This window comes from Cynocephalus volans, chromosome 2 (genome assembly GCF_027409185.1).
Source record: "Cynocephalus volans isolate mCynVol1 chromosome 2, mCynVol1.pri, whole genome shotgun sequence".
Classification (NCBI taxonomy): Eukaryota; Metazoa; Chordata; class Mammalia; order Dermoptera; family Cynocephalidae; genus Cynocephalus; species Cynocephalus volans.
In genome coordinates, this window is record NC_084461.1 from 43,628,603 (window position 1) to 43,653,846 (window position 25,244).

Consider the following 25,244-nt stretch of genomic DNA (forward strand, 5'->3'; position numbering starts at 1 on the left):
GGGCAAATGAGGCTGATTCTCATCCTGCTTCCATTTCCCTTTCACTTCGGGAGTGATGAAAAAGTCTGAGGAATGACCTCACACCTCCATCTTGTATCAGTAATTTGAAGGGAGATATAAAATTCTTAAGTACTTTTCTTTCAAAAGACAATCCACAAGCAGGTTTACTTAATTAAAATTAATGGAACATCTTCCTTAATCTTAATAGCAGAGATTATATTATTAATATGATTCTGCTCAGGAGATTCACAATGGGATATCCAAAATCATGGCAACTTTTCATTTTCTTTAATTTTACTAAAAATTATTTTTAAACAAAATGGCATGACACAGCATAATAATGCATACTTTTAAAACATTGTCTTGTATTTTTCAGTTATAACAATTCTCATCATAAGAATTTTTATCCAAAGTGAAAATGTCTTATACTCATTGAATTGTATGACTATTGCACATTAAATTTTTCTGATGACATAAGTAATAAAGTTATTTTTAAAAATATAATTTTGCAGCACTATATGATGAATAAAATAAAATTCCTTTTAATTCAACTGCCCAGAATAACCTGAGACAGCAGTTGAGAAGCCATCTTACTGAAATGTGACCACTCACTCTAGAAATTGTTTCCATTTAAAAATTTCTCCTTTAAAGAATTCTTTTGTAGGGTAACTCTACTTTGAGTTTTTTGAGGAACCTTCATACTATTTTCCACAATGATTGTACTAATTTGCATTCCCATCAACAGTGTACAAAGGGTCCCTTTTCTCTACATCCTCACCAACACTTTTTACCGTTTGCCTTTTTGATAATAGCCATTCTAAGAGGTATAAGGTGATATCTTGTGGTTTTAATTTGTATTTCTCTGATGATTAGAGATGTTGAGCATTTGTTCATTTATCTGTTGGCAATTTATATTTTTTCCTTTTGAGAAATGTGTCTGTTTAGATTCTTTGCCCCCCCCCCCCCCTTTTTTAAATCTGGGTCTGGTATGTGTTTTCTTGCTATCGAGTTGCCTGAGTTCTTTATATGTTTTGGATAACAGCCTCTTCTCATATCTACGGTTTGCAAATATTTTCTCCCAATTCATATGTTGTCTTTTTACTTTGTAAATTGTTTCCCTTGCTGTGCAGAAACTGTTTAGTTTGGTGCAATCCCATTTGTCTATTTTTGCTTTTGTTGCCTATGCTTTTGGAATCCTATCCAAGAAATTATTGCCCAGAACAATATCATGGAGTTTTTTCCCAAAGTTTTCTTCTGGTAGCTTTAGAGTTTCAGGTCTTATGTTTAAGTCTTTTGCCCATTTTGAGTTGATTTTTGAATATGGAGTGAGACAAAGGGCCAATTTCATTCTTCTGCACATGGATATCCAGTTTTCCGAATGTTATTTATTTAAAAGACTGTCTTTTTTCTATTGTGTGTTTTTGACATCTTTATTGAAAATCAAGTGACTGTAAAATTCCACTTTGGGGAATATATGCAAAGGAATTGAAGTCAGTATGTCAAAGAGATACCTGCACACCCATGTTCATTATTATTCATAATAGCCAAGATATGGTAGCAGCCTTAGTGTCCACCAACACATAAATGGATAAAGAAAATGGTATATACAAGGGGTCTTCAAATAGTTCACGGAATAATTTGTATTATCTTTTAATTTCATTTTTCTATGAACTCATATGCACAATGGAATCCTACTGAACTTTTAAAAAAGATGATTCTGTCATTCCCAACAACATGGATAGAAATGAGGGACATTATGCTAAGTGATATAAGCCAGGAACAGAAAAACAAATACTTCATGATCTCACATGTGGAATCTAAAAAGTCAATCTCACAGAAACAGAGTAGAAAGGTGGTTACCAGAGGAGGAGGAAGGGAGGAGGAAGGATAAGAAAAGGGAAAAAAGTCTCAGTCAGACTGGAGGAATAAGTTTTGGTGATCTATTGTACTTTATGGTGACTACAGTTAATAATAATAAATTGTATATTTCAACATTGCAAAAAGAATGGATTTTTAATGTTCTTACCCCAAGAAAATAAGATGAGTTAATAAATAAGTTAATTGGCTTTATAGAAATTTTCTAGAATGTATACATAGACCAAAATGTCACATTGTCCCACGTAAATATATACAATTATTATTTGTCAATTAAAAATAAATAATTCCTTCTTAAAGATAAATTGCTCTTATCACAAATTTTCAATATAAATAATCATTATGTCACTTTGCCTTACAAGAAAACACCAGAAGATGACAAAGTTTAAAAAGAAAGCCGTGAGTTCCATTCTAGTATGTAGAACTTAAGGGCCTGTGAGATATCCACGTGAAGATGGAGGTAACTAGTTTGAAAGAGGTCTGGAATTCAAAGGAGAACTCAGCGCTAGAGATAGAAATTTCAGAATCATTGTCCTACATATGATAAATGAAGCCACAGTCCTGGAGTAGATATTTTAAAGAGACAGTAGAACATGAGAGAAGAATACAAATCAGGAACAAGGTTTGAGGAATTGCAACATTTAAGAACCAGGTAGAAAAAGACTGAGAAGAAATGGAAAAAGACTGAGAAGAAATGACCAAAAAGTAAGAGAAAAAGTGGAGAACATGCCATTGCCAATGCCAAGGAAAGGTATTTTTGAAAAATGGAAAAGCCATTTTAATGCCATCAAAAGACCAAGTATTATGAGAACTAAAAAACACTTATTATGCTGGTTCAGATGAAAATCACCAGACTTATTTCAAGAGAGTAATGAGGATAGATGGTCACCAAATTTTAATGAGTTGAGAAGTAAATTAATGAGAAGATATAAAAAGTGAGTGGGGACAACTACTCCGTTCTTTCATTAAATGCTGTAATTGAAGAAGAGAGATTCAGTGGTAGCAAGAGGTCTCAATACTGTTGCTGCTATTATTTGAGTTGAGAAGAAGATTCTAGTAAAAAAAGAGATGACTAAAATAAATAAATAAATAAAGAGTGTTCAGGTATGGCAAGATCTTCTTTTCTGTCCTAAGGAGTTTCTTGCTAATTTTTTGTGTTAGTGATGTTTGTGGGGCAGGGAGGATGAAAGAGGCAGGAAATGTGCTTTTACTATTCTCGATCTCTGAGCTACTTCTCTGATGCTGATGGCACTTAGATCACCCTGTAACTGTGATGACCAGTAGAAAAAAATTGTCTAGTAATTCTCAGATAATCCAAGCAAGCTTTTGTCGGCCCTTAAAACCTAACGCCACCTTAAGTGACATTACAAGTGGCGCCATTATGGGCCCACAAGGGCGTATTAATGTGGCAGCCTAAGATGGCACCGGGAGGAAGTAGAGTGGGGATGTCTGCGGGAACCTTGCCCTAGCCCTTATTGGCCAAATACATGCGTCGGCGCTTGTGAACCCTGCGTGGTTGCAATAGCTAGGCATTGAGACAGGATGCATGCCCTTGACCTTTAAGTTGATAGGATTATGTAAAAAACCTCCCTTCCCCATTTGCTTTTAAAAGCAAGTGCTTGTGTGATAATAAATGGAACTGCTCGACAGAACCCCCGCCGCGTCTGAGTGTCCTTTAAACAGGGCTGGTTGGGGCCGGCGGTGTGCTCACCTCTCTTCACGGCTCTCTTCCCCTGTCTCCTTCCAAAGGGGACAGGAGGGAAAGAGGAATCCGGGCCATTGGCTTGCCCACCAAAAGGAACGAGGCTAGGGCTGTTTGGGTCGGCTGGCAGCGGACCCGACAATCTTTGCCCCGGTCTCCACCCCTCAAGAAAGGTAACAAGCAATTATAACCACATTCCTGAGCAGCCCTTGTTAAGCTAATCTCCAGACCTAGTACTGCCCAGGTTCAACTAGAAAACCAAGGTCTTCAATGAAGAGTCAAGTATTCTTGACAGAATAATACAGCATAAAGTAGAGAAGTTTTCTTCTGATTTTTACTATTCCCTCCCGATTCTCAGACTCTTCCCTTTGTATGATTAGTCCCCATCTCCTTCTCTCTCACATCCCATTTTCAAGTTTCCAAATCTGCTGCCCCCATCCACTCTCAGGAAATCCATATTTCCCTAGAAAAATGTTGTGTTTCTCGTTTCTCCCCTCCCCTACAATTCTTGTATACAACCTTGGTTTCTTTTTGTGTCTTGTAGAGTAAAGCATTTCAACTTAGTCCAGGTACTCATGGAGGCTTTTGTTAACTTACTTGTTGTGAATACAGGTAGGAAATGCTTTGGCCTTAAGGACCAGGAGTAAGGGGAAAGAGCCATTGCTCCCATTCTAGCTTCCTTTTCTACAAGGGAGAGGTATGACTAAGTTTTTCACTTGTTTACTTAAACATCAAGCCCCTCTCGACCAAGTAAACATGAATGTTATTGCAGTGCTAATAGAGTCTAATCTCATTGGAGTAGTGTATATTCCTTTTTTGAGCATGATTTTGATCTTGCCCTTTGTGGGTCAATTACATGAACATTATTTGTAAAGGAATATTTATGTCTTTTCTTGGGTAACGTAGTATAGGTCCCATCATGCTAATGTAATCGACTCTTTTTCTCTTAGCCTTCCAAATATCTCTGTACACAAAAGGAGGGCAGGATGGGTTCCAAGCCACCATTGTTCTTAATCTTTAAGAAATTTACAATGTCCAGGATGCAGAGCAATGATGGAAAGGATGGCTATAGAGAGGCAGATAAACAACTTCTCTTAAAGAAGGAAACAAGTATAAAATGAGCACAGATGTCCAAAAATTAAATAGCAGTTGAGTGAATTCTTGTCTTATGCTTTCTATTTTCTCTGTAGTGTAGGTAACATGCCTATTCGTTGAAAGTAATTGTGGTGGATTGGCAGAATCAGAGTTTTGAAGAGTGAAAATTTGAAATAGTTTTTGTTGTGTGTATTCAACTGTAGAAACATAATACAGTTTCTATGTCCATTAAAGGAACTTTGAGCTTGGTAATCGCAATACCAATCTGTACCGATGCATAATTTTCTTAAACAATATTCAGCTGCAAAATAATAGACATAGAGTAAGTGAATTTTTGTTCATCAAGGGTTGAGGTTTTGCCAGATTGATAATATAAAATAAAAAAGCAAGAGTGTTACTGAAACGACAGATGCTAGTGCCTAAGCGAGTTCTAAATAAAAATTAGAAGGCGAGAGGACTAGATTGATAGAAAGAAGAGAGTCCTCAAGAAGTTAAGAAAAAGTCCTAGTGGAAATAGTTGAGCTTTCAAACTGGAATAATAAAAAAAAAAACTTTGTTAGAGAATGTCATGCTCTTTTCAATGATTTGGAGTGTTAGAGTAGTTTCTGTTGGTAACAATGTTTAGCATGTTATTCAAGAAGCATGGATGAAGTAGAGACAAGAAATCAAGAAAAGGAAGTGAGGGAATCAAATGAGTCAGTCATGTGGATATTGGCATGTCCATAGCTAATACAGAAAACCACGTGTTATGTGCCAAAGTTTACACTTTAGCTAAAGAGCATTATCCATGATAAATAGATACTTTACTTTGTTTAAATAAGTGAGTTGGGAAATAATTGTCTGAAGAAGCAATCAAAAACAAGGAGGACACCAACTCTAAGCTATTGGTCAAAAACAAATAATTAATACAAGTTACCTGAGAAAAGTTAATAACATTGAAAAGAAAATTCCAAAATGTTCCACAGAAAACACTGTACATAAAATGATGGTGCTTCTTTCTTAAAAAATTCGATTCCTTGCAGTTTATATAATTAAAAAACTTAAATAGAAAATGAATATACATTAAAGTGAAAAGTTATTTTAAAAGCCATAGTTCTTTTTAACATTTCTGATGAATTTTTCTTTTATCCAAAGATGGGAAAAACCTTCATGAAGCCTTGAATAATAGGTGGCATTCTGAGATATTTTGAGAATGGGGTAGAAATGCCAGACAAAACCTCCCTTAGCAAGCACATGGAATGTACAGCTCACCACCTTAAAGAAAAGACATGGTCAATTAGTTTTAACAGCATGGGTATTCAGGAAGATTTGTTTAATGATGACACCCTCATTTTACTGAATCAATGCCAGGGAGTGTTTTACAATGGGATGTCTCTCTCTAGTGAGTAATTTACAACAAATAAATCCATAAATCTATCAAGCCCCTTTACTAGGCTGAGAATCTATAAGATATGCATGGTTAAAGATCAGCAAGAACTTTTGACACCAAACTTCCAGGTCAGCAAATAGGTCACTGGGGCTCTAGTAGTAAATTTGTGAAAGACTGTTCAAAATGATTTGCTCATTAAAGATTTGTTTACTGATCATGAAAAATTCATGCGTAAATGACTAAAGTATCTACATCAGACACATGGATTACAAGTTTGGGAGAAATAACCTGCTCTCTTGACATACTATCAGGTTCTGTCCTCCTCCTTAGATGCTGGTTAAGATCATATATTCTGGAGTCCAGCTGTCTGTGTCATACTCTAACTGTTTACTAGTAGTGTGACATTGAATGATTTACTTACCCTCTCTATGCCTTAGTTTTCTCACCTGCAAATGTGGTAATACTAACACCTACTCATATATGATAGTTTTCAGAATTAAATGAATTAGATTGTGCACAGTACTTACAATTGAAAACAATGTCAGGCACAGAGTAGGCACTCAATAGCTCTACTCTCTTATTGTTAATTTATTGTCATTACTATTAAAAGTAAGATGGCCAGAGTAGTCATATTACATGGAATATGTCACACAATGAGAAGGAAATAAATGTTCACATTTTTTTAGGACTATAAGTGATTGTGTCCTTTACTGGAATTTCTACAAGTCAATATATCAATTTTAGAATTAGAATTATTGATACTTGAGCAATAATCAGAAAAACCACATAAAAGATAATGCTCAATTTTCTAAATTAAAAATAAGTAAAGTAGCTTTATGTACAAGAAATTGGATGGACCTAGATATTAATTCTTTACTGAAAGACGCAAGTTTGTTGAAATTACAAATGACTCATCTACATGGACTCTTTGGGCTTTGCGTCCATTTGGGGACATTTGTCAAGTTCATTTTATTCAACATTAGTTCTTAATATCTCTTGTCCAAACCAACTCTTCATACACGTATTGGTTCAACCCAGAGAAAAGTACAATTTTCATTTTTTTTTTTTAACATTTTAATCATGCTCATTCTTTCTCCCAGCAACCTGAAAATAACACACTGAAAGATAGTTTTAAAAGTGAATACTTGTTTAGCACTTACTATATACACTAAGCACAATTTTAAGCAATCCCATGAACAAGACATCGTTAAAACTCCACATTCCAAATGGGGACTAAAGAGTTGAAATGAGTCGCCCAAGTCCACAAAGCCAGTCAATGGTATAGGTAAATGAAAGATGTCCTTTAATCCAGGAAGTCTGAATAAGCAAACTACTCAGAGGTGCAATCTACTATTGCCCCAAAGTCTCTCAACACATCCTTGCTCAATATGCCATACTGCGAGTCTCACCATCCTCTGACCCCGAGCCATGTGGGAGCTTGCTTTTCAAGGGAGGTGGAGTGGCCTGCTTACTGTTTTCTGCAATAGATGCTGAGCCTTTACCCTGGGTTCCTCATTGTAGTGCAACCTACTAAGTATGAGACCATTATATGACTCACTGTGTCACCTGTAGTAATTGAGGTTAGCGTAACTAGTGCCACAGTACTGGTACTTGTACTGTTTTCTTTTCTTTGAACAATAAACAATTGTACTCTGATCCATTGAGACTTATTGTACACTTTCATCATCAATGAAGATGTGGCAAGCCAACCTGCTTGCTTGCTTAGTCATCTCCTTTGAAGTTTTGATATTCCTTGCCATCATTTATGAGGTTGAGGTTCTTCCCTGACACATACAGAGATCCCAACCACTAATAATACTGCCTTTCAGATTTATTTACTGGGTCTTTAGATCTTCTTCCCATCGTTAATCATCTTTGGATCCCTGGGTCATCCAGGATCAAATCCATAGGACTAGAAATATTTCATTCCACTTATATTTTATATGCCTGTAAGATTTACTTATTGTAAGATTCTTTCAGGCAAAGCTGTCTCTACTTTATCTTTTCAACACCAGCTCCTAGTATATTTCATAAATACATAAAAAATAAATAAGCAATTAAAAGAATAAATGCAAAATAAGTATGTGTTCTACTTAAGAAATCATTCTATTATCACTTTTTCATATCTAGCTGTCTACTCAGAGTAAAATGGGCATTCCCCTTTGAAATGTTTTTCTGCAGAAATGCACTGTATATAGTAAAAGTCTGATCATTAGTATTTGATGATTCTGCATGTGTTCTTTTTGAAAGGCAATGTGACATTGTATAATAATACCATTTAACCTCTAGGATTAATTAGCAAAATTGTAACTTGTATTTGCAACTAACTAGGTAGGGATTACTATTTATTAAGCACTTTGGTTAATTTTCCTGAACTGCAGAATACTCTTTATTTTTTTGTTGAAACATAAGTGATTATACATACTTGTGGGGTACAGAGTTGATTTCAATTCCTATGTGCAATATGTGATGCTCAAATCAGGTTAATTAGTATATTCATCATTATAAATCAATAATTTTTTGTGTCTTTAACCAATTTCTCAATAACCCCCCTCCCTCTTTCCCACTTCTAGTAACCACAGTTCTGTTCTCTCATTTTGAAAGTTCAACATATTATTGTGATTGTTGTTCCTTTGTTTCTTTGTTTCTTTTTTTTATTTGTTTATTTTTTAGCTACCACTTATGAGTGAGAACATTTTGTATTTCTTTTTCCGTAACTGGCTTATTTCATTTAACATAATTTTCTCCAAGGTCATCCATGTTGCATGTTGTTGAATGGCAGAATTTCATTCTTTTTATGTCAGAGAAGTATTCCATTGTATAAATATAACACACTTTCCTTATTCAGTTATCCATAGATGGACATTTAGGTGGTTCCAACTCCCAGCTATTGTAAATAGAGCTGCGATAAACATGGGAGTGCAGGTATCCCTTTGACATAATGGTTTCCATTCCTTTGGGTATGTTCCTTTGGGTATGTTACCAGCATGCAGCTATTAATATTTGATTTGCTTATGTCAAGATTTCTTGAAAAGAACAAGTGTAGTAATCGATGCAAATCAGTTACAAGGCATTTGGCAGCAAGTAAGAGAAGACCCAAATACCTTAAACAATGAGATTTATTATCTCAAGTTATGAGTTAGGAGGATGTGTGCCTCCAAGTTTTACTCACTCAATGATTTAACAATATTATTGGAGAACTGGGACAATGATCTTTCCCTTTCCTTTCTATGATCCTGCGCATGGCTCTTTAATCTATCTCTCTTCGTGGTACCAAAGTGGTTGCTGCAATTCCATGTCTCATAAGCAAATATGACAACATCACAACAGCACCTGGAAGCAAGAAATATAGGCTGCTGATTTTGTTTTGTCTATTTTTAAGAAGAATAAAATAAAACCCTCAACTGATTCCCCTCATGTTTTATTGACGAAGGAATAGGAATACCTTGATTTTCCTTATAGCAATGGTTCTCAAGGTTTATGCATAATGACTCAGACCTTTTCATCTCTGCTTCTTGTAAGTTCATACTTTACATTACATTATACATTGTACATAGATGAACAAAGGTAGTAAATGAATGTCTCTGATTTTATTTTTGGAGATCTAATCTCAGTTGAGTAGGAAAAAACAAACAAACAAACAAAAAGAAGTACAGTAGTACAGGTTTCTTATAATATTTTTGAAGAATTACACACCATTTATGACAAAGTGCTGAGTACACATTATCAATGGGTTTTGGAGGTGGCCGGTGCCATTGTGCACACAATAAGCACCAGCACGAAACAGCTGCAGGCCTTGTCTTCCACTCCAGCACCAAGCCCCTCCCCCCTTCCCTTTATGAGAAGCCTCCTGACTTAGAAACAACTTTACGGCTTCTGCATTGGTGCGGTTCTCCGCCCACTTACATCAACCTACTGGTCCCTCCCCCTGTACATTTCATGCCCAAAAGCTAATATAAACTCTTGCAAACCGGTGGTTGGGGCTGTCCCACATTTTCAGGGCAGCCCTGGGCTGTCCTTCATTTTGAGCACAGCCCGGCAGATTTATTTCTTTAATAAAGCTTGAATGGTACAAGACATCTTGGGTCATCGGTGGGCAAGCTCAATCTCTGTTTTCTGATGAAGACAGTTTTTTTCCCTGCTGGCATATCTTATTGGAAAATGCAACTCCTACCAAAAATAAGGTAATAGGAAGTGAATTTAATGAAATTAAACCAAGATCTTTTACCAGGGACCTGCAAACAGTATTTGCACCAGCAACAGTACACCAAAACCATAAAGGTGGTCCAGGTCATCATAAAGAAGTATTACAGAAATTCCACACAAACAAGCACATTGCCATTATTCCTAGCAAGAAGCTCCGAAACAGATTGAAGGCTCTGTCATGCATCTGCTGAAACAGAATCAGAGAGGCCTCGAGAGAGATATCTACATCATGCTGCAAGAGGAGGAGGAGAGAAAGGAAGATAATTATGTTTCTGAGATCTTGGCCCTGAATCAGAAGATCACTGAAGTAAATACTCATGCTAAGAAAATGCCAAAATTCTTGGACTTTGTCAGTCTGTTCCACCTGCCGGTCACTCAGCCCACAATTGGAATAAATTTCAAAACACCATGTGAAGCAGTTAGAATATTTCTGCTATGTTTTATATTTTCAATAAGCCTAAGACAAAGAAGAAAAAACAAAAAGTACACCAAGCAGTAGATGTAGCTCTCCCCAAGATATTTACCCACTGTAACCCTTCTTTTGGCAAAGATGCATTAATGAACAGCAAATGGTAATTAGGACATGTGAATTCAAAAAGGACAGAAAAAGAGAAGAAGCCCCGAAAAAGGAAGATCAAGAACTTGGCACAAAATGATAAGCTGGAAAAATATATTTGTTCATGTACAGTTGCATGTGTGTGTATAGATGAAATTGTACATGAACAAACATATGCACATATATATGTATGTATAGATATACGCATATATACATATATATATACATATATAAATATAAATTTATGGATAAATACTTATCAATTAAAGTTTGTGTTTGACATAAGTGATCTGATCCTCCCTTGAGAGATATACAGAAGATAAAATCAGTTGGTGGTAAGTGGCAGAGACAAAAAGAACCTAAATCAACAAGCTCATGGTGAGAAGAAAAGCAGTGCTTCCGAAGCCTGGGGCATGAGCCAGTGTCCATTTGGCTACCTAGAAAGAACTAATGGAAGTGTTTGAATGTTAATTCCTGGGCTTCACTCATGAAAAATCTGATTCAAGGTAATACACATCCGTAACTAATCCCAGTGGCCATGCCAACACTCAAACAAAGGACAAAGAAGGTGTAGATAATCTATATCTATTTGCACTATTCCCAAAAAGACCTTTCAGTTCCTCATTCTATTAACCCGGCAATGTAGCTTTTCCTCTTTCCCTTAATTCTCTATTCATCCTTTAAATACATTGCTTCACTTGAGGACACATGAATTTGTTTCTTGCAATAAGATAAAGCCCAGCTACCTATAAGACATTGCAACTTTCATTTTCTTTACATTTCTACAAACATTTGCTCCTACAACTACTTAAAGATGGGAATTATTCATAGAATCCGAAAGAGACTTTGAATTGTAAATTTATATGATCCAATTCAATTTTTAAGAAAGAAATAACCCATTTACTAGGTGTGATAATTTCTGTACTTTAAGACATTTTACCAGGGTGCATGTTATTGCTTTTTAACTTTAATGTTTAAGAAGTTCTAACATTTTTCCTGTTAAAAATCCAGTCCCAAAATAGACTTTCTGCATTATCTTCCCTTTAAACATCATTAAATTATACAAAAAACTCCGTATGACTTAGAGTTCAACAACACTGAAGTCCGCATCATAAAATATTACAGGAAAATATATGAATGCAACAAAACAATTAATGTATAAAAATAAAATACGAAAGAACTTTAAAAACATAAACAAATAAATATCCACAGCAAATGTAGACTAAACATTAAAACCGGAATATAAAAATCATTCTTATACTTATTTTTTAAAAATTGAGAAAAAGGTTATATCCAATTTATGAAAGAACAAGTAAAAACATACACATTGTTTTAGTCCGTTTTGTGTTGCTATGACAGAAATACCCGAGACTGGGTAATTTATAGAGAACAGAGGTTTATTTGGCTTACTATCCTGGGACAGCTGCATCTGGCACGGGCCTCAGGCTGCTTCTACTCATGGCGGAAAAGTGGCAGGCAGCGGGCAGGTACAAGCAGATCTCATGGCGAGAGGAAGCAAGAGAGAGAAAGCAAGAGGAGGTGCCAGAGTCCTTTAAACAATCAGGTCTCGTGGGAACTAATAGAGCAAGAATTCACTCATTAGTCCCCCCTCTCCCAGGGAGAGCATTAATCCATTCATGAGGGATCCGCCCCGATGACTCAATCAGTTTCCAACACTGCCACATTGGGGATCAAATTTCCGCATGAGTTTTGGAGGGGACAACACATCCAAACTCCATCACACATAGAGTAATATTAAACTGCATTAGTGATAAAAGAAATTCAAATAGCAATTTGTATCACTTGTATATTTATATTTCTGTTTGGGGTTTTTTTTGTTTTTGTTTTTGGCAGCTGGCTGGTACAGGGATCAAACCCTAGAACTTGCTGTTATCAGCACCATGATCTAACCAGCTGAGCTAACTGGCCAGCCTGTATTTTTTTATTGCAACATCAATTTTGCTCTTAATTTACGTATGATTTAAAGAAAAATATTGCTAAGTGTTGATAAAGAATGATGAACAAAGGATTTTTTTGCACTCTCGGCTTTTTTATTTCAATGACATTAACTAAATTCTGAACTAAAAATGATGTATCATTTTTTTCTTGTTCCTAGTGAAACATTTTATTCTCTCATTATAAATATTAATTCATGACAAATACAACTTTTCAGACTTATGAAAATTTCTTTTTTTATTGATTATGCATAATCCTGGGGCGCAAAACTGACCAGGATGTGATGTGTCCAAGATGTAATGATCAGATCAATACTATCAATATGCCCATTACCACATTTTTATTGATTTCTGAGAGATCAAAATGTCACAAAACTTTCCAAAGTAATTTTGTAATATGCATTATCATAATAAATCAAAATACAATAAAGATATACATGAACAATAGGAAAGTATTAAGCTCAATAAGTTTATTATAAAAATGTTCACAACTAGAAAATATTCAAGCAATAAGAATATTGTGTAAGGAATGGGCACTTGGTAGAAATTCTATTCATTCAGTAGAATAACATCAAAATTGACATTAAAAAAATACTTATTACCAATTGAAAAGTGCTTTGATATAATGTTAAATTGAATCTCTCCTATTTCTATATAACAGCAACTAAAATTGAAAAATTAAATTAAATTAAGCAATTGTAATAGCATCCAAGTGATTAAATACATAGGGTATGTTTAACAATACATATGCAAGATCTGTACCACGAAAACTATAAAATCTGGATGAAAATTATTAAAGAAGACATACATAAATGAAAGACACAAAATAATCATGAATAGAGTAACTCAATGTTACTAACATGCCAATTCTTTCCAAATGACTTTATAAACTTATCGTAATCTCAATTAAAATCACACTAAATGGTTTTACGTACATTGATAAATTGAATCTAAAATGCATACAAAAACGTAAATGATCTAGAATAACAGCTATGGTTTGAATGTCCCCCAAACTTATGTGGGAGCTTGATTCGCCATGTGGCAGTGTCAAAGAGTGGGGTCTTTAAGAGGTGATTGGATCATGAGAACTATGCTGTTAATGGGTTAATGATTTAACCCATACATAGATGTGGACTGGTGGCTTTTTAAGGAGAGTAACTGAGCACATTAAAAAGTGCCCTTGTGTGTTGATTTGTATCCTGCCAGCTAACAATTACCTGCAGGACTGAGAATAGTATGTCTGAGAGTGGCTCCTGAGGGTGGCTCCTGAGGTTACTAGATCAAAGTGTACTACAAGGTAAATCTGGATAAGGGGGCAATTGGTGATATGGAAGCACTCTCCAGTGGCATAGGATTTTGCACATTCCCAGGGTCCCTAAATGACAGGTTTCATATACTCATGGAATTTATTTTGGAAGTTGAAAAAAGTGATTGGCCAACATTAAAAGAAGTAGAGAGATCTTAGATCTACTATAGCAGACTATGAAGAAAGAGATGAAAAGACTCAGAAAAGTGAGCACTCTTTAAAAGTTCTATAATACAAAAATGGAAAACTCACCAGCTGACCATGTTATCTTGGTGGGTCTGGAGGATACTTTGTTTACCAAGACAATCAGGAATGCACTAACGAAGGTGGGACCAGCATCAATTTAAAGTTCGTTAGTCTCTGTGCTCTGTATAGGGGGACTTCTGTTAGGAGATGCTATTTCAGAGCCAGGCTCCCTGGTAGTAATGTAGATGATGCGATACTGGAATAGCAGAGGCAGGTTGCAGCATTTAACTGTCTGAACCAAGGTCGGTATAATTAACATAATGGGTAGCAAAGTTGGAAGGGCACTTAGGGATGTATGACACTCATAAATCTATGAAGACAGCTCACAGAACATGTAAGGACAGCTAAGAAATATATATAATCAATCGTATAATTACATATATATGATAATTAATATATATATTCAAAAAATATTATGAAGGATGACTACAAAGAGGAAGTTCAAAATGCCAAATGAAAGTCACAAGCCCTTGCCTAGTTATCAAATCTAAACAATTTTTAGACCTGGAAACTATTGACTAGTAGCTGGATCTCCAAGAGGAAAGATCTTGCAATACCACAGCAAATACACACCATGTGATTCTCCAAGTCCTCCTGCAAAGGGTAACTGCACAGTGGGAAAGGAGAGTATCCAGATCTTTTGAGGGTTGTTGGGTAAAAGATCTAAGTTTATGCTGATATTCAAGGGAGTAGTGCTATCACGCTTCCTTTTAGTATTGACGTTTGCAGGTCAGGTAATAAGTGGACCTCGCTCAGGTCCACCTCGCAGTGGGGCTACTGGGTCCACAGACCCCTCTGTTCAGTCGTGTTCTGGTAAATTTTTATCAATTGACTCTCTGAGAAGAAAAAGCCCTAATGTATAGCAGTTGTTTATGTCCAGGGTGTAAGTACTCTCACCATGGCTGATTTTAAGCTGTCAATACAACAACACTAAACAAGGAATTAGGAGGAAATGTGTGATTAGCTCTTGTGAGCCTGTGCATGTCACCTCCAGCACACCACTCCATCTGCTGGTAATTGTCCCAGATCACAAACCTATAATTGTAATGGACATACTTAACAGTTGACAGAACTCTCATATTAGTTCCTTCATTTGTACAGTAAGAGTTATTGTAGTAGAGAAAGCTTTCCACCTCCCCAGCCAATATAGTAAATTAAATAATGCTTTTCCTGGGATAGAGGGTAGGGTAGCAGTGATTAGTGCCATCTTCAAAGTCTCAAAGAATGATGGGATGGTGGTTCTTATCTGATGTAGGTTGAGTTCTCCAGAACCTGGCTAAAATGATGTTTCGTGCAGTAAATTTATAGATATCAGCACCTATGAAAGAAGGAGAAAGCACATCTGGGCAGAAGAGGAAGTCTAGATTGAATACAGACTGATAAAACTTTAGCCAATGCAGTTGGGAGTTCTGGAGTTAGTACATTTGTCAGTGTCTCATGTCGAATTAAATCACTGGCCTTTTATGCCCTACCTTGATCAATTATTGGATGGGCATGACTGCTGCAAAGCAATTCTCTGAAGTTAAGGCAGAGCCTGAAGAAGCTGAAAGCTGGATGTTATTGCTGATGACACCGCATACAGCTAGGCAGCAAATCCTTCCTCAAAGGGTATCTTTGAGAAAGATCCCCACGTAAATCTTTCAATCACGTTCCCATTTAATTCATTAGTCAGGAATCTGCAATACCTACATGAATCATGATGGATGACAATAGACAATTAAAAACTTAACCAATAAGAAAGAATTGCAATATTTGACAGACCAATTTGGCAGCCATAAAAATGCATCTTTCGGGCCGACCGGTGCGCTCACTGGCTGAGCACGGTGCGGCCGGTCACAGAAAGACAAAAAAAAAAAAAGCATCTTTCATATCTTCTGCTTCAGGAACCATAATTGACTGATGGCACTGACTGTTCCCTCTTTGGAGCTGCTACCATATTTGTACCGAGTCCATATTTCCCACAAGCTATTCCCAGCCAATGATTGAGAACAGTGTGGGTAAAAAGCAGTCTCATTTCCACAAGATGTATGGTCTTTTAATTAGCAGGTACTAGATTCTGAAATGTTTCTTATATATGGTAGGACAAATAATGCCCCAGCCAAAGATGTCTGCTCTCCAATCCTCGGTTCCTGTGAATATGTTTTCTTACATGGCAAAAGGGACTTCGAAGATGTGATTAAAAAGGAGAGATTATTCTAAGAGAGAGTGCCCAGCTGCTACTGTTCTATTGGAAGGGTCAGCTTCCATACATGGACCTATAAAATATTTTCTAATTTTCATCCCCACCTATCACATCTATCCTTTCACAAATCCTATATGTCCTAGTGCAGCACCTCCCTAGAGTTAGTCCAAGTAGGTCACACACATCCTCAGCTGGAATCCTCTGTTCTGCCTCATCAGTCAGTGGAGTTAAACGAGCATGCTTCTTACATTCAAGAAGCTTAGAATCTAGAGGTATTAATAAACAAACAAACAAAAAAAACCCCCAGATAATTATAATATAATGTGGGAAAAAACAGTAATAGATCTGTACAGATGAGATTGCATGATTGTAAAGACAGGCTGCCTAAACCCACTTGAGAGTCAAAGAGTACAGAGCTTTTGTGGTCAGGCAAGATCTCCTGGGGGGGGGGGGGTGAGCAACCCATTTTTTCAAGGCCTTATACCTCACCACTGATAGATTGTAGAAACACAGACTTGGTTTCCTGGTTATTAATTTCAGTGTCATCATATGAAAAAGGGGTAGAGTTATATATTCTTCATAGGGCATTTTATGAAGATTAAATGACATGATACATATAAAACCCATACAAAAATGCTTTGAACTAAAAAGATCTTGTATTTAGAATGCTCTCAATAAATGGTAGATATTGATTTTCTTCAATTTTTTCATGTACTTTTATCACATTTTATCTTCTCTGAGATGGGAATGTTCCTTATGATTCATACAGAGAAATGTGCCATCTGTCAGGCAAAGGATTAGGTTATGATATAACTGTCATTGCCTGCTCATGTGTGAATTTAGCAATGCTTAGCAGGTATCCGTTTATCTTCTTGCCATCTCAGATGAGATATTTTTATTAGTACTTCTACAAATGATTGGACTTAAGATGAGTATTTAATTGTTGCTTTAAATGTTTTTAAAGAAATAATTCAATAATGCAGAACTGAAACAAAAACTTACCACATACACAGAAGAAGCCTGCATGTAATGCAATTATATATAGTACAGACTGTCAGATCTCTCAGGATAGCACTAACATTGCCAAATCTAGGACAGGTTACTGTGACAGCTTCATTCACAATGGGCTACGATTGAGGAGATAACGTTTTTCTGCCAAAAACTTCTAGTTGACTTTAAAGAAAAGCTGAGTTGCCCTTTGAGATTCATATCTCAAGTAAGGGGGAGAGTAAGTTTAATCTGATGTCTTCAGTCTGTTTTAGAAGTATATATTGTTTTCGGAGGTACAAAATGACGGATCGTGACGTGCAACATGTCTACATGAAAGCATGCAATACCACCAATGTGCATGATTAATTCAGAAAATCTTTAGTCTTCAACAGTAAACCAAGTATTTTTTTTACTATGCTGAAGAGAAAAATAATGTGAAAGTCTTTGTTAAGTCAAGGGAAATGGACAAATCTATAATTTTTTGTGTGTATTATATAAGATGGATGTATCAGTTAGTAATGGCTATATAGCAAACCACTCCAAAATTACACAGCTTAAACCAATGAGTGCTTTTTTATTTTACAAGTCTGTAGGTTTTTTGGACAATTCTACTGATAAGAACCAGACTCAGCTGGTCTTGGCTGGGCTTGTTCATGATTCTTTGGTCAGCCAACCGTTCAGGTTCGGACAAGCTCATCTAGGATGATGTCAGCCAGGGCAACTTGTCTCTGTTCTGTATGTTCTCCCATCTTCTAGAAGGTTAGCCTGAATTTATTCTCATTCTGGAAGAAGGGTGCAGAGAGAAAGAGAAATAGTGAGTAGAAGAATGCAACACTTCTTAAAAGTTAGGGTCAGATCTACATACCATCACATCTGACACATTCAGTAACCAACGAAATTCACATGGCCATACTGGATTCAAAAGAGTACATGAAAAACTACAGCTCCTGTGGTGAGGATCCACAAAAAAATCACATTTCAAAGGTTGCAGAAACTTTGAGGAATAATGAATTGGTAGATTGGCATGTTAACAATCCCCAGTTAACTGAAATGGAGTTTTTGCATCAAGGAAATACTTCCTGCTTTTATACAATTCTTTATGCTTCAACTAGTCCTTTTGCCAAGTAACTTAATATTCTGAATGAAACGTGATTTTTATTTTAAGTTTAGTTCTTTTCTTTCATTTGTAAACTAAGAAAGTGTTTTGGTCCGTTTCGTGTTGCTATAACAGAACTACCTGAGACTGGGTAATTCATAAAGAAGAGAGGTTTATTTGGCTTACGATTCTGGGACAGCTGCATTTGGCACGGGCCTCAGGCTGCTTCTACTCATGGTGGAAAAGTGGCAGGCAGTCGGCGGGAACAAACAGATCACATGGCGAGAGGAAGCAAGAAGAGAGAAGGTGCCAGGGTCTTTTTAAGCAACGAGCTCTCAAGGGAACTAATAGAGCGAGAACTCACTCGTTAATTCCCCCTCCCCCAGGGAGAGCATTAATCCATTCATGAGGGATCCGCCCCCATGACTCAATCAGTTTCCAACACTGCCACATTGGGGATCAAATTTCCACATGAGTTTTGGAGGGGACAACACATCCAAACTCCATCAGGAGGTTAGATAAATCTTTATTTTTTCAAACAAAATCCTTGTCATTGCAGAGAGATTCTGCCATACCTCTTAGGGAGTTGAGGCAAGAGCAGGGCCCGCTTTTTCTCACTTCTTGAAAATCACTAACTTAAATATCACTAAAGTCACTCTCCGTTCTAAATCTTTATCTTTTTAGATCAAACTAGTTAAATACTTTAGGAAAAGAGTTTATGCATGTACACTATTGGGCGTACCTGGATAATTTTTCAAGTTTCTGTGCTTGGTACTTGTGATTCTTTGATTCATTAAATTCAATGAGAATTTTGTGTTTTTAAATATGCAAGATTCTACAGGAGCCACTTAATTCCATCTTGCTGGCTTTTCTTCCTCTTCTACTTATTAAATGAAGGCATTCTCTAAAGATTGCTCCTCTTTAATTAAAGAATTTATCCACTTATAGATACAATATTTACATATTAATCCAGACCTGTTTCTCAAATTCTATTTCCACCTCTCCAATTAACTACCGAGTTATTTCAATGCAAATTTCTTGACATTTTCCGTTTTCAGCTTATTTTGGACACTTTTGTTTACTGCCTAGAAGAATTAAAAATAATAGCTTTACCCCTTGCCTGAAATAACCAATAAATAAACAAATGCATGGAAAACATTGCTTTTAAGACACAGGACATTAGCTGATAAACGTCAGTGATTCTTGACCTGGAATGAGAAAAGTAATATCACCACAGAGTCTACTGATAATGAGAACAGAATAAGTGAATAAAATGAACAACTTTATGCCAACAAATTAGACAACTTAAATGGACTGGACAAATTCCTCAAAATCCCAAATTACATAAGTTCACTCAAGAAGAAATAGATAACCTCAATGGCGTAACATATATCACCGACTTGATAATTCTTATTTCCCCATCTGTGTTTATGATGTCATCCTTATGCTGATCTGAAACTTTTGAAATCTCTGAGTAAATTTTTAAGATTTATTCTTCAAAATTAGTAATTCACTCTTTGTAAACTTTAAAAGTAATATTTCTAACATTTTTGTCATTCTTTCCATTTCCTTGGCCACTGTCTTATTTATATTAACATTTTATTGCTATAATACCTTGTCTCTTTACTTTTTTAAAAAAGACCTAGCATGTAGCATAATTTCTAGCATTTGGTTAGCAGCCAGTGGATATTTGTTGAATGATAATGTGATTGTTAAGTATATAGTTTCTGAAAATTAGGCTCCCAGAATTTTAATCCAGGCTTCTAAAACAGATCTTTTGGGAATCTTTCTGACATTTCTGCACCTTAGTTTTCTCATTTTAAAAGTTAAATTAATAATTATATCTTCTTCATAAAGTTGTTATGACTATAATATGAATTAATATATTTTGATCACTTAGAGTAGTAACTGATAAATAGTAAATTCCTGAGAAACATTTGCTGTTATTATGTATGAATGCATGTATCATTGCACTAAGAAACCATGAAAGGTTTTGAAGTATGGATGTTTCAAAGTCTCAGTAGTACTTTAAAAAATAAATTTCACAGTATGAAGGATGTATTGACGGAACACCAACCAAGTGTCAGGAAGGTCCACATAGAGATTATCCACAATTCAGCCTGGAGTTACTAGGAATCTGAATTAAGGCAGTGGTAATTATTTGTCTTTAGGCACCATGAGATATCACCACACATCTAACAGAATGCCTTTTTTTTTTTTTTTTTTTTAAGAAGAGAATGAAAATATCATGCAGCTGCAAGGATTTAGAATAACTGGAAATTTCATACATTACTGGTGGAAATGCAAAATGCTACAGCCATTTTGAGAAGTAGGTTTCTAGTTTATTTTAAAATTAAGCACACACTTACATTTGACCCAGAAATTCCACTACTAGATATTTCTTTATGTTCACACAAAACCTGTTGCAAATGTTTAGAGCACCTTTACTCATAATTGTCAAAAACTGAAAACAATTCAAATGTCCTTCAACTGGTGAATGACTAAATAAACTGATATGTACCTACAATGGAACACTAATTAGCAATAAACAGTAACTATTGATACACACATAACAACATGGATGAATGGCAAATGCATTTTGCTGAGTAAGGGAAGCCAGACCCCAAATATACACCATATAATTCCATTGTCATTCAGGAAAAGACAACACTATAGACAGAAAACATACCAGTGGTTGCTAGTTGCCAGGGGCTAGGGGTAGCAGGAGAAGTTGACTACAGAAGGAAATGGGGAAATGTGGAGGGAATGATGGAATCCTTCTAAATCTTTGCTATGGTAGTGGTCACAAAACTGTGTATGTTTTAGAAAACTCACAGAACTTTAAACTTTTCAAAATCAAGGATTATACTGCTCCTTTGAAACAAGAACCTGTAAAATTTTTAGGTAAAAATGTATGGTCTCACAATGTTGTTTTCTAAGTTAGTTTGTATTTAATCAGTAGAAATTATTTAACATTACTCTTGTCTTCAACGTCAAGAAGTTTGACATATAAACATTTGAGCTGAATAAAAAATGAGAGCTCTAAAAACCAATATTGATTTGTCGTGAAGAATTTTGAACAATACAGTTTACTCACAATAAAAATTTTAAATTAAGCTCATCATGGACTCACTGTGTTTGAAGTAAAATTAATAAAAAAGGTACTTACCTATTTAATTACAAAGACAAAGAAAGGAAATTCCAATAAGCACCAGGAAGTGGGAAAAAAAACTACAACTGCTTTGCAATAACGAAAGATAAAAAAAGACAGAAGAAAACTATCTACAAAGTGTTGATGAAAATAAAGGCTTTACTTCAACAATTTAATGTAAAATTAAATTTTTCTAAGGTAAAGGCACATTATTCATAGAAAAAAATGGAGGAAAACATAAGGTCTGGAGCATTTTTAATGTAAAAGATGGAGATTTAAGGGAGGATCATTTGCTCATTTGGCAGTTAAAAGTATTAAGTTACATCTCAGAATAGAGTAATGTGTAAAGATGAAAGCAAAGAGGTACAGAGAAAGAATCTTGAAGAGAGAGCTATATATATGTGTACACAGGTAAAGAAAAAAAGGAAAAACACATGGCCAAAGAAAGAAAATGGCAGCAGAAGATAATTAAAATATATTCAGCTAGATATTAAAAGTAATTTGCTTATGTGCCGTTTCCCATTTAATCCTTCTAAACACATATGGAAAAATCTAGTGTTTGAGTGTTAATGACTAATAAATAGTAGAGGTAGGAATGGAAGTTTACCCCACATCTTATTCCCACTTTTTTAAAAAACCCTTTTTATTATGGAAAACTTCAAATATAATAAAATAGAGAGAAGAGCACATTGAACTCTAATGTACCCATCACCCTACATTAATAATTATCAACTCATGGTCAATTTTAACACACTTCCTGTTTCCCCCAGTAGATTATTTTGCTGTAAAACTGAGATTTTATATCATTTCATCTATATTTCAATACTTAAAAACACAGACTGCTTTTCAAAACATAATTATATCATCGTCATATCCAAAACATTAATGTTAATTCCTTAATTTCATATCAAGTCAGTGTCCAGATTTCCCTGATTTTTTCTTTCTTTTAGTGTTAGAATCAGGATCCAAATAAGTTTATGAAATTGCAATTAGTTGATTTGGCTCTTAAGTTTTCCTTCCATTTTAAAATTGAAAACCAGTTTTAATTGAGTTATAACTAATATGTAATAAAATGTACAGAACTTAAGGGTACTGTTGTATGAGTTTTAACAATTATGAAGATGCATATAACTACCATTCAACTCAATATTTCCCTTATCCAATCCTAGAAATTTTTCTTGTGTCTCTTTCTAATAAATCCCCCTTCCTCTTCAAGCAACCACTTTCTGATTTTTTTTTACCATATATTACTTTTTCTTATTCTTAGATTTTATGTAAATGGAATTATAGTGAGCCTTTTGTATCTGGTTTATTATGGACAACAAAATGTTTTTGAGATTCATTCATGTTGCGACAAGTATCATTAGATCATTCCTTGTTATTGCTAGTAGTATTTCATTGCATGATTCTACCAAAATTTGTTTATCCGTTCTCTTATTGATGGGCAATGGGATATTTCCAATTTTAAGCTATTGCAAATTGAGGCTTCCAAGAACCTGCTTGTACAGGTTTTGTGTGTTTTGTTTTGCTCTTTGACACCTGTTTTTATTTCTGTTGGAAGTGTAATATGTGGAAGTAGTTCAAAATTAACCATACATGTACTGTGACCTAGCTAAGGGTACATGTGTAAGTGGAATTTAAGAGAAATACCTTTGTCATGTCATTGTCCCATTTTACATGCCCACTCCACAATATATGAGAATCCAGTTATTTCCCATCCTTGCCAACATTTTGTATTAATCTTTTTTACTTTAGCCATTCTAGTGGGCATTATATTTTTTTTTTTTCGTGATTTAAATTTGCAATTTCCCATTGCCTACTGATGTTGAGCTTATTGGCTAATGAAATAATAGAATGAATTAAAAAAGACAAATGACCTAGCAAAAAGTGAGCAAAAGACATGAACAGACACTTTACAAAAGCAGATACTCTTCCAATATATTACATGGTATGTCTGTTCATTTACCTAGGTGTTTTAAAATTCCATTCAGTAATGTTTTATAAGTTTTGATTTTGAAGTCCTGCACATATGTCTAAAGTTTATTCCTAGATAATTCTTTTTTATATGATATTGCAAATGGTATTGTTTTATAACATCATTTTCAATTATTCATCGCAAGAATATATAAGTACAACTGATTTTTATATGTTGATCTTCTATCCTGAGAACTTGCTAAATTTACTTATTAATTCAGGTAAGTTTTTGGAGATCCCTTAGCATTTTCTTGTTGTTTATAGAGATAGTTTTACTTCTTTTATAATCTTTATGCCATTTAGTTCTCTTTCTTGTCTTACAGCATTGTTAATGTGGAAAGTTACATTGATTGATTTTTCAGTGTTAAATTGACTTCGTATTCTTGGGATAAATCCCACTTGGTCATAATGCATCATGATTTTTACATGTTACTGCATTTGATTTGCTAATATTCTGTTAAGGATTTTTTTAAAATATTCAATTATTTGAAATGATATATTTATTTATTTATAATAAAAAGGATGTTCAAAATATACACCTTTTTTTTTTCTTTTGCTGATTTGTATTAAGGATTTTAAAGTTCCTGAGGAATATTGGTCTGAAGTTTACTTTTCCTGTAATGTCTTTGTCAGATTTTTATATCAGCTATGCTGCCTTCATAAATGAGTTGGGAACTGTTTCTCCCTCTGCTTTCTGAGTTTGTATAAAATTGTGTTTTTCTTTCTTAAGTGCTTGGTAAAATTCACAGTGAAGGCATCTGGACCTGATGTTTGTGTTAGTGGAAAGTTTTTGTTTATGGATTCAATTTCTTTAATAAATATAGACATTAATATTTTCTAATTCCTATTGAGTCAGTTTTGATGAATTGTGTTTTTCAAGAAATTCATCCATTTTATCTAATTTAGCAAATTCATTGGCAAAAAGTTATTTATAATATCCCACTTGTTATCCTTTTAATGTTTATAGTATCTATAGTAAGTCCCTTCTGATTAATCCTAAAACTAATAAAATACCTTTTCCATCTTTTTTCTTGATACATCGTGCTAGTCTTTTATTGATCTTTTTAACCTTTTCTAAGAATCTATTTTTGGCTTTATTGATTTTCTATGATTTCTGCTTCATTAATTTGTGCTGTTACATTGTTTCTTTTCTTCTACATTGGGTTTAAATCTTCTAGCTTCTTAAGTTAGAAGCCAAGATGATGGTTTTCCATCTTTCTTATTTTATAATGTAAGCATTTAGCATTATCAAGTTTTCCTTAAGCAGTGCTTCATTTGCATCCCACAGATTTTTTTTTCTTTTTTTTTAAATTTATTTTTTATTAGAATATTCATTGCTACGAATCAGAATTATTCTTTATGCCCCTTGATACCCTGCGTTTTTATTATAATTCAGTTCAAAATATTTTCATATTTCTCTTGTGATTTCTTTTATCCATGGATTATTTAGAAGTATATCGCTTTATTTTCAAATATTTGGAAATTTTCTAACATATCTTTTTGTTATTGATTTCTAAATTAATATTGCTTTGGTCAGAGAA

At 34.8% G+C, this 25,244-nt stretch overlaps 1 pseudogene; it reads left to right on the top strand.

Annotated features, from left to right (window-relative positions):
- Positions 1-10,244: 10,244 nt before the first annotated feature.
- LOC134370486 (small ribosomal subunit protein eS17-like) overlaps positions 10,245-25,244 on the top strand; it is a 162,760-nt pseudogene continuing 147,760 nt past the window's right edge.